Source organism: Lutjanus erythropterus, chromosome 21, assembly GCF_056507025.1.
Source record: "Lutjanus erythropterus isolate fLutEry1 chromosome 21, fLutEry1.hap2, whole genome shotgun sequence".
NCBI lineage: Eukaryota > Metazoa > Chordata > Actinopteri > Lutjaniformes > Lutjanidae > Lutjanus > Lutjanus erythropterus.
In genome coordinates, this window is record NC_139337.1 from 32,253,956 (window position 1) to 32,262,430 (window position 8,475).

Below are 8,475 nucleotides of genomic sequence, written 5' to 3' on the forward strand. Positions count from 1 at the left end.
CTTTCCACTGTTCCAACAATCAAAATGAATCCTTAATTCTCGAAGGAGAGCGTGGCGTGCAGTGCAGGTGATGCTGACCTATCATGAACTAAAGGAGGACGCAGACTTTTAATTTCTCTGACTGAAAATCTGATGTTTTCTCATCACAGCCGATGAAGAACTGAAATAAGAGTCTAACTGGTAAAACATTCTCATGATGGCTCATATAGGAGTTATTTTGGCGCACTGCACTGTAAAAAAGAAAGAAAAGAAAAATACTGATGAATGGACAGTTGGGGACGGCCCTACTAATTTTACAGCTATAGGGTTGTGTTGTTTCCACACTGCTGTCCTGAAGTGTCTGATGGCGTGAACGTGAGACTCCGTCCATCTGTCCTGTATAGTGTGACATCAGTCCTCTGGTTCATCTTAACAGTGGAATTAAAATGAGTCGGACTTTGATATAAACACGTTGCTAAATGAGCGGCGATGTGACGTCACCAGGTCTTCAAACGAAAAAATAACTCATCCAGACACTTGGGTTGGATGTTTGTCTGCTCTCCGTCTTTTGTCTCGATGTCTCATTTCAGACACATTCTGGTATTTTAGCTCGTTAGCTGCCGGCTTCGTCCAGAGTTACATGAAACAGCTCCTGAAAATGTCCAAAAATAACATCTGAAATACCAGCTGCTGTCCACATATTTGCTCTCTTTCTTCCTCTCTGCTTTTGTTTGAAACTCTGTCCATTCCTGATTATTATCCGTCTGTTTATCTCTCGAGTGTCACCGTTTAATTGGACACCCCTCCTCACCCTCCTCCTCCTCCTCCTCCTCCTCTTCTGTCCCCATGGGAAAGTATGCAGACACATTTTGATTTGATTATGGCTCAAAAACCAAACTATGCTCAGTCGCATTCCAGCTTCAACAAACAGACGATGTGAGGAAACTGCAGAGCAAGGCAGCGGACAGGGCTGAGGGTCGAGGGTTTGATTCTCTCTGAGTCACGTCACACGTGATATTTTACTTTCAGTCATTAAAAACACAGATTAAAAGTTTTCTAACTTTGTTCAGGGGAATCTTTCACCTCACACGTGTCTGTCAGACACTTAATGAACCAATCTAATTCACCTCATTTATTCTCTCCGTCCCTCTTTCCTCCTGTCGCTGCAGAAGTGGAGCACAGACGCCCTCTACAGGCAGGAAGAGTCACTGCATCAAACAACACAAACATGTTTCCTGTTTGTCTATTTAGGTTTAACCAGTGCTAAATCTTTATTTTTCAGTCTGATCACAAAGAATTCTGGTGATCTACAACAGTGTTTCCCAAATGTTTTCCAAAAGAATGACGAATAACCATCACGACCCGATCCATAATACACCTCATTATTAAATCTCGGTAAGACTTCATTTGTGCATAAAACAACATTTTAACTTCTATTTCTACATCATTATATTATCTTGATTTGAGCTGCAACAATTATTCAATCATTAAATTAAACACAGACTATTTTCATAATCAATTTATCAGTTTGCGTCATTTTTAAAAAGAAAAAAAAGTCCAAATTCTCTTATTTCAGCTTCTTAAATGTGAATATTTTAATAGTTTCTTTCCTCCTCTCTGACAGTAAACTGACTATCTTTGAGTTGTGGACAAAACAAGACATTTGAAGACGTCATCTTAGACTCTGATCAACACTTGAACGTCCATATTTAATGGACCAAACAACTGATTGATTAGTGGAAAAATTATTGCCAGACTGATCACTAGTTGAAAAATAGGTCCAAACGTGAAAACAGGTGGGGCGCACGGACATATGTCCATTGGAGGTCTCTCAACCTGACATATGTGGACAGGAGTGCCCACAAACTTCTGTGTGTTGGATCGTGTCGTCCATGTTTGTCCAGTTATCAACAGGAAGAGGAAATACCATAACTAACGGAGCAGAAATGTAAAGAACGTCAGCAGCAGCTGAAACCTTTCAAACTGCTGCAGTGACTCAGACGTTTTCCCTCCGTCTTCTTCTTCTGACTGTTAGCTGGACCTCAGGTTTGTCACGCCGAGCGGCTCCTTCATGTGGTTTCTTACACGACTTCCCATCATGCATCACAACAATAGTTTCCAAATGCTTTGATTCTGACCGTGAAGGAGGAGTTTGTTTGTTTTTTTCTTTTCTTTAAAGCAGCTACAGGCGATTCTGAAGATACAGAGCTGATTGTTGAGTCTCATTCCCAGTTTCAACCCGAGTCGACAAGCAGAAATGTCTGTTTTTGACGACCTGAGACTCGACAAATCATCAACTACCTTTCTTCAGAATCACTTGTTGCAGCTTGAAACTGGTTTATTTAAATGTTCACAAAGAGCAGGAGGGAAATCCTGCACCGTCTTCAGCAAAGAGAGGAAATAAAGACCAAAAGAAGGAAAAATAAATGTTAAAAAAGGAGAAAATAGAACAGGCAGAGATCAGAAGGGTGGACAGAAAAACAAATAAGGATGAAAGTTTAGGGAGAAGAAGAAAAAGAACATTAAAAATGAACAAAAAGAAAACCTAAAGACAGGAAAGATTTTCACACATCTGACAATAAAACAAAGTCTGGTGTAGATGAGGAAGAGAGATGAAGAAAAAGAAGAGAAGAGAGAAGCAGAGAGGAGGAAAGGAGGACAAGAGGAACAAGCGGGGGAGAAGTGGAAGAAAAAACAAAAAAGGAAAAATTGAGGAGATGAAAAGAAAGAAATTGGGAAAAGATGAGAAGAGAACATGATGACAAACATGAAGGTCAGGAGAAGAGAAGAAAAACGGGAGAGGAAAAAAGAGAGAAAGAAAAAGAAAGAAAGAAAGAAAGAGAAGCAGTGAAGAAAAAAGGACACAGGAGGTAAATAAAGGAGAGAAAAGGAGGGCAAACTGGGCAGATATAGAGAGGAGGAACAGGTGCAGAAGAGGAAAGGAAGAGGAGGAGAGGAGGAAGACAGGAGGACTCTCCCTCTCTCTGATCACAAATAAAAATCATTGAGAATCTTCACATTTCTGAATGAATCATCCTGTTTGTTGTGGTGAGACGCGTCCCTGGATGACCTGTGTGTGTGTGTGTGTGTGTGTGTGTGTCTGTGTGTGTGTGTGTGTGTGTGTGTGTGTGTGTGTCTGTGTGTGTGTGTGTGTGTGTGTGTCTGTGTGTGTGTGTGTGTGTGTGTGTGTCTGTGTGTGTCTGTGTGTGTGTGTGTGTGTGTGTGTTGGACTCAATGACAAACATCTGCTTCACACACACACACACACACACACACACACACACACACAACGATGGCTGAGCCAATCAGGTTTCATGAAGCCATCAGCTGTTTGAGCTGCAGTCTGAATCTACAGGTGTGATGAACTGAGACAAAATAATATGAACAACCTGAAGAACAAACAGATTTACTGCCTCAGACTCACAAAATGTTTGTAGTGAAGACTTTGATTCTAGTGAACAGTGGTGCAGAGAGAACTACAAGTCTGTACTCGAGTACTGCTCCATTACTTAAATATTACTCAGTTACAAGGAAAAGTACTGGTGTTTGAAAAATACTTAAGTAAAAGTACAAAGTATTCATCTCTAAAACTACTTCTACTGATGTTTAATATATTATCAATAGCAGATATTCAAGAGCGTTCCTCTTTGTTCTGCTCAGAGGTCACATCGTCATACAGCCACACCCCCTTTTCTCTATATAAGGAAATACGTTACATAGAAAAGTATCCTGGAGGAAGTCGGTCTAACTTCACCTTCAGACAGAAGCAGGCGGTGCTGCGCTGTGTGGAGGTGTCGATCTGTGTTTAGAGCTTAACCGCTGTGAAATAATCAAATATGCTTACGCCAAATCAAATATGCAGATCATAAAATCATATTCTCATGCCAGTTTGGGTGGAGCCCAGTTTACCCTGATGATGGCGGTGGCGACCCGTAACTGAAGTGCAGCCAAGAAGAAGGAGAACTTGAAAGAACCCGTCTCTTCTCTAGACTCGACCTGATCAGAAAGATCATTTCCAGGTTTTATTTTCTCTTCTAACTTGTGTGTTTTTCATTCAAGTTTGTCAAACTGTCAGTGTTAATCTTTCTGAATCAGATTACAAGCTCCAGAGTCGACATGGGTGACTTTATTTTAATAATCAGATAAGTGTTCTTGTTGTTACAGTGTTGTTTGTGTTCGGCTGAATAAATTCAACACTTCACGGTTGACTTTGGACCAAGTTCTGTTTGTTTTATCAGAGAAAAGTGCTTCAGAGATTCATGTTCTGTGAAACTATGTTTTTCTTCCAAGAAAGATTTTGTTCTTCATTTAAGTAATTTAATACTAATAAACAAACCACCTCCTTCTCCTTCAACACGTACTTTGTTGTCTCTTCCTCTCTTTCAATATTTCCCTTCGTCTCTTCTCTCTCCGTCTTCTGACTGTTTCCCAAACAGTGTTGAAGATAGTTTGCGTGATCCAGATCAGTTCAGCTCAGGTTCATCAGAGGACTGAACAAACTCCTACAACACATCTAAAGCAAAACTAAAGAAAGATTTAACGAGTTCATATACCAATCAAACATGGTGGTAACACTGTGGTGAGATACAGAATACAACAATCTGACCCAAATCAAAAACATCACAGAACGTCACTTCAGACAGACAGAAGAAGTCGAGACATGTCTGTTGACTGATGAGAGAAGATAAACGAGTGGTCAGTAAACAAGTTTCTTGTTTTTTATCTGCATCATTGTCCACAGATCAATACAACATCATGACAGACTGTAAACTTTACAAACCGAGTCTCTAAATCACCACAAACCACAAAACTAACAGTGATGGAAGCAGAGAAGAGTGATAGAAACGGAGCGCAGCTGACGTGCCGTCAGACACTTCACCAGAGCGCACCGCAGGACGCGCCGTCAGACGCTTCACCAGCGCGCACCGCGGAGCGCAGGACAGCTGACGCGCCGTCAGACGCTTCACCAGAGCGCACCACAGAGTGCAGGACAGCTGACGCGCCGTCAGGCGCTTCACCAGCGCGCACCGCAGAGCACAGGACGGCTGACGCGCCGTCAGACACTTCACCAGCGCGCACCGCAGAGCACAGGACGGCTGACGCGCCGTCAGACGCTTCACCAGAGCGCACCGCAGAGCGCAGGACAGCTGACGCGCCGTCAGACACTAGAAGTAATGATACTTTTTACATTATTGTTCTTATTTTGATTGAAAAGACAATGGTGTGATTTTCATTTATTTAAAAATTTTTAGACAAACATTTTGCCTTAACAAATACTGCACCTCCTGCAATTTGAACATTACAGAACGTCATATTGCGATTTTGATGATGTAGCTTTTTGTTCTCCCATCAACCAATCGACTGGTTGAAGAGTAGGTAGAATTTCAATCAGTCCAGGATTTCCTTTAGTTGACCACAGCCCTACCACAGAGCAGATCCACTGAAACGGTCGTTCCTCACGGAGATACAGCGTACTCACAGCTGCTCGAGGGTTAATTGAGTCAACTGAACTCTTCGCTTCGTCCCTGCAGGTCAGTTCAAATTTCATGTTATCTGCTCTAACTCTCAGTGATCCGAACACACGTCCTCCTCCTCCTCCTCTCTCCGTCACATCGTCTGTCACTACATGTTTTCATATTCACTCTGTGAGGCTCTCGTACTGCGTAGCGTACCTGGATTTTATCAAACCCACCTCTCACACTTTCCCAGATGTCCCCGAGCTGCTTTCCACTGACCGCTGAGGATTTCCAACTGATTATTTCCAACTGATTATTTCCTTACATTACCCTCCCTCAGCTCAGTCACATCCTCCTCCCACTCTGATTACTGTTAACAAAAAATCCCCACTTATTTCTTTTCCACACGGTCATTCAGAGGTCACTGCTGTGTTTTGGAGAACTGACCTCCGAACTCCTGTGGTTTACGTGTAATCTTGGTGGTTTAGGAATTGAAGTCTAATAATAGTCATTTGTTGTCCTCATGTATCCAATGAAGACCAGATATGTTCTGGGGTCAGCGGAACGAGTCTCAAAGTTACTGGAGGACCATATAAATGAATGGTTCCTTAAGACTATCACTCTTTGGAGTCCTGGAGGGGAAATGTTTTATAAATCCTCTCTTTGTGAATGCACCACATCGTGCTCTCAGATTTCACAAACTGCCTCCACTTTTCTCCTTTGGGGAGCGATTCACCTTCACCGTGTCTGCTCGGAAGATTTCACAAGGACACAAGACAAAACTTAAAAATGTTAAAAACAAAAGACTCAAAATGGAAGATATGAGGTTCCACATGAGAACAAATACCAGAGAATAAATACCAGCCTGGTTTGGATGCCTCCTGTCCTGTATTTAAAGTTACACTCTCCTCCTACATGTTTTCATGTCGCTCTCACTACTGAGCTGGTTGGCAAACCAGCTCAAAGCTGCTTCACCGCCAACAACTGTCACTCACAGGTCACATGAGGATGTGGTGAGCAGTCCTGTTGCCCAAATCACGTTAACTTGCAAATGGATTCATGAGATCACAGGATAATGGTGCGAGATCACACCAGAACAGCTCTTGCAGTGGTTTTTCCAAATCTCTATTGGTTGACTCTTTTCTACTGTCACATGGTGTGTAACATCATATTTACCATCCATACGATGGGCTATTAAATTTGCAGTGCTAAAGGAATGTGATTTGTATCCTCCTCACATGACCAAAGCTGATCAAACCACAACTTGTTTCAGACACATAAAAAAAACCTCCACAGAAGACAGAACTTTAATACTTTTGGTGAACATATATAATGTTACAGGCCAAAAACCTGAAGTATATTTGTGGGCAAGACACTGAACCCCAGGTTGCTTCAGGAGGAAGCAGTCAGGAAGAGCATCCGGTGTAAAAAGCCTTCTCCAAATCAAATATGCCAATCAAAACACGTCAGGAAAAAGTGATCACAAGCAGCAGATGTCAACTGACACAATGCAACACATCCCTACTTCCTGTGTGGACAGAAAGTTGAAATCAGAATCAGAGCACTTCCTTGGAATATAAAAGGGTTCTCTGTAGAGCTCCCTTTGTGGGTTCTATAAAACACATGGAATGTTAAAAGATTCTCAGTAGAACCCCATGAGTGTAGTCTGGATAAAACCTTTGGAATATAATACAAAGGTTCCCAGAAGAACCCTCTGGGGAAGGTGGCAAGGTTCTGGATAGAACTCCTAGAAAAGATTCTGTGTAGAACCATTACATCACAGAAGGGCAGAACCTCTCATAAGAGGTTCTGGGTGAAACAGATGGTTTAAGGAATAACCCTCAAGATAGAACTCTCTAAAGGGTTCCAGGAACCAGAACGGGTTCTCCTATGGGGATAAGCCACTTCCTTGTATCGTTTTAGACCTTTGATCATGTCTCATTGTTCTGGTTTCATTTCAGGGCACAAATGACTGAATTCATGAAATCAAAAACATCTTTTTAAAGCAGGAATTGAAAGCTGAAGAAATTAATGGAGAAAATGTTTCTATTTGATGGTTTTCTGCCTGAAGGCTCCACACTGACTGAGAGGCTGCCCAGTGACTGACTGGTTGCACTGGTCTGCTCCCAGTTTGAACATGTGGATGTGTATGAAGCAGGGCAGAGCTCTGTCAGATCTCCCTGGATAAATAAAGTTTTAACGAGCAGCTGCTGCTCTGCATCCCCGCGCTCCTGTAACGAGCCGCTGTTGGCCGGCGGCCTGTAATCACGGCGTGACCTCCGACCTCTGACCAGGTCACAATCAGACAGGAGAGTCGAGGACTGAACACGCCCTGAACTCTGGATGATGCTATGATGATTAATAATCCTGCTTCATGTCAAAACGTCATCCTCAGGAGGAAGAAACTGAACCGGTGAAGGTCAAACTGATGAGTGGAAGAGAGAAGACAGGAAGAGGAAGAGAGCGAAACGAGCAGAGGAGACGATGAAGAGAAAGACAGGAAGGGAGAAGAAAACAGAAAAGAAACTAAACAGAGATTTGGTGGAGGTCAAATAAAAACTAAACAATCTTTTATTTAAGGTCAGATTTTCACTCAAATTCTTACCAAATTTTGAAATTATTTCAAGAAAGCTTCCTTATAATTTATTGCACTTTCTCAGTAGGAAAGTATTAGGACACTAAGGGAGCCATAAAATAAACCAGGAATGTTTCATCCCTGGAAAGCAGCATTAAGGAATTTCAGGTCTTCCAGGTGTTTCCAGGAAGTGTGGGAACCTCCCGTGACCTGGTTCCAAACTTAAACAGCTGTCAGGACAGATGATTAATGTGTTGGAACAGAGCAGGAGAACACCACGTGTGTTCAGAGAGCAGCAGAGTGACAAATCACAAAATGAATCAACTCATATTTCACAGTCATGACTGTGCTCGATCTCAGCTCGAGTCTGTTTACACTGAAGCTCTCACAGAATTAAATATCTCAACAACTACTGGAGTGATCTTAACTGTTGATCCTCTCAACAACAACGTGTGTCAAACTCGA

The 8,475-nt window shown here is 42.2% G+C and overlaps 1 protein-coding gene across 1 annotated transcript in view; it reads right to left on the reverse strand.

The window, feature by feature from the left end:
• Window positions 1-8,475, reverse strand: part of sugct (succinyl-CoA:glutarate-CoA transferase) — an 80,473-nt gene that overhangs the window by 27,301 nt on the left and 44,697 nt on the right. The window lies entirely within an intron of this gene.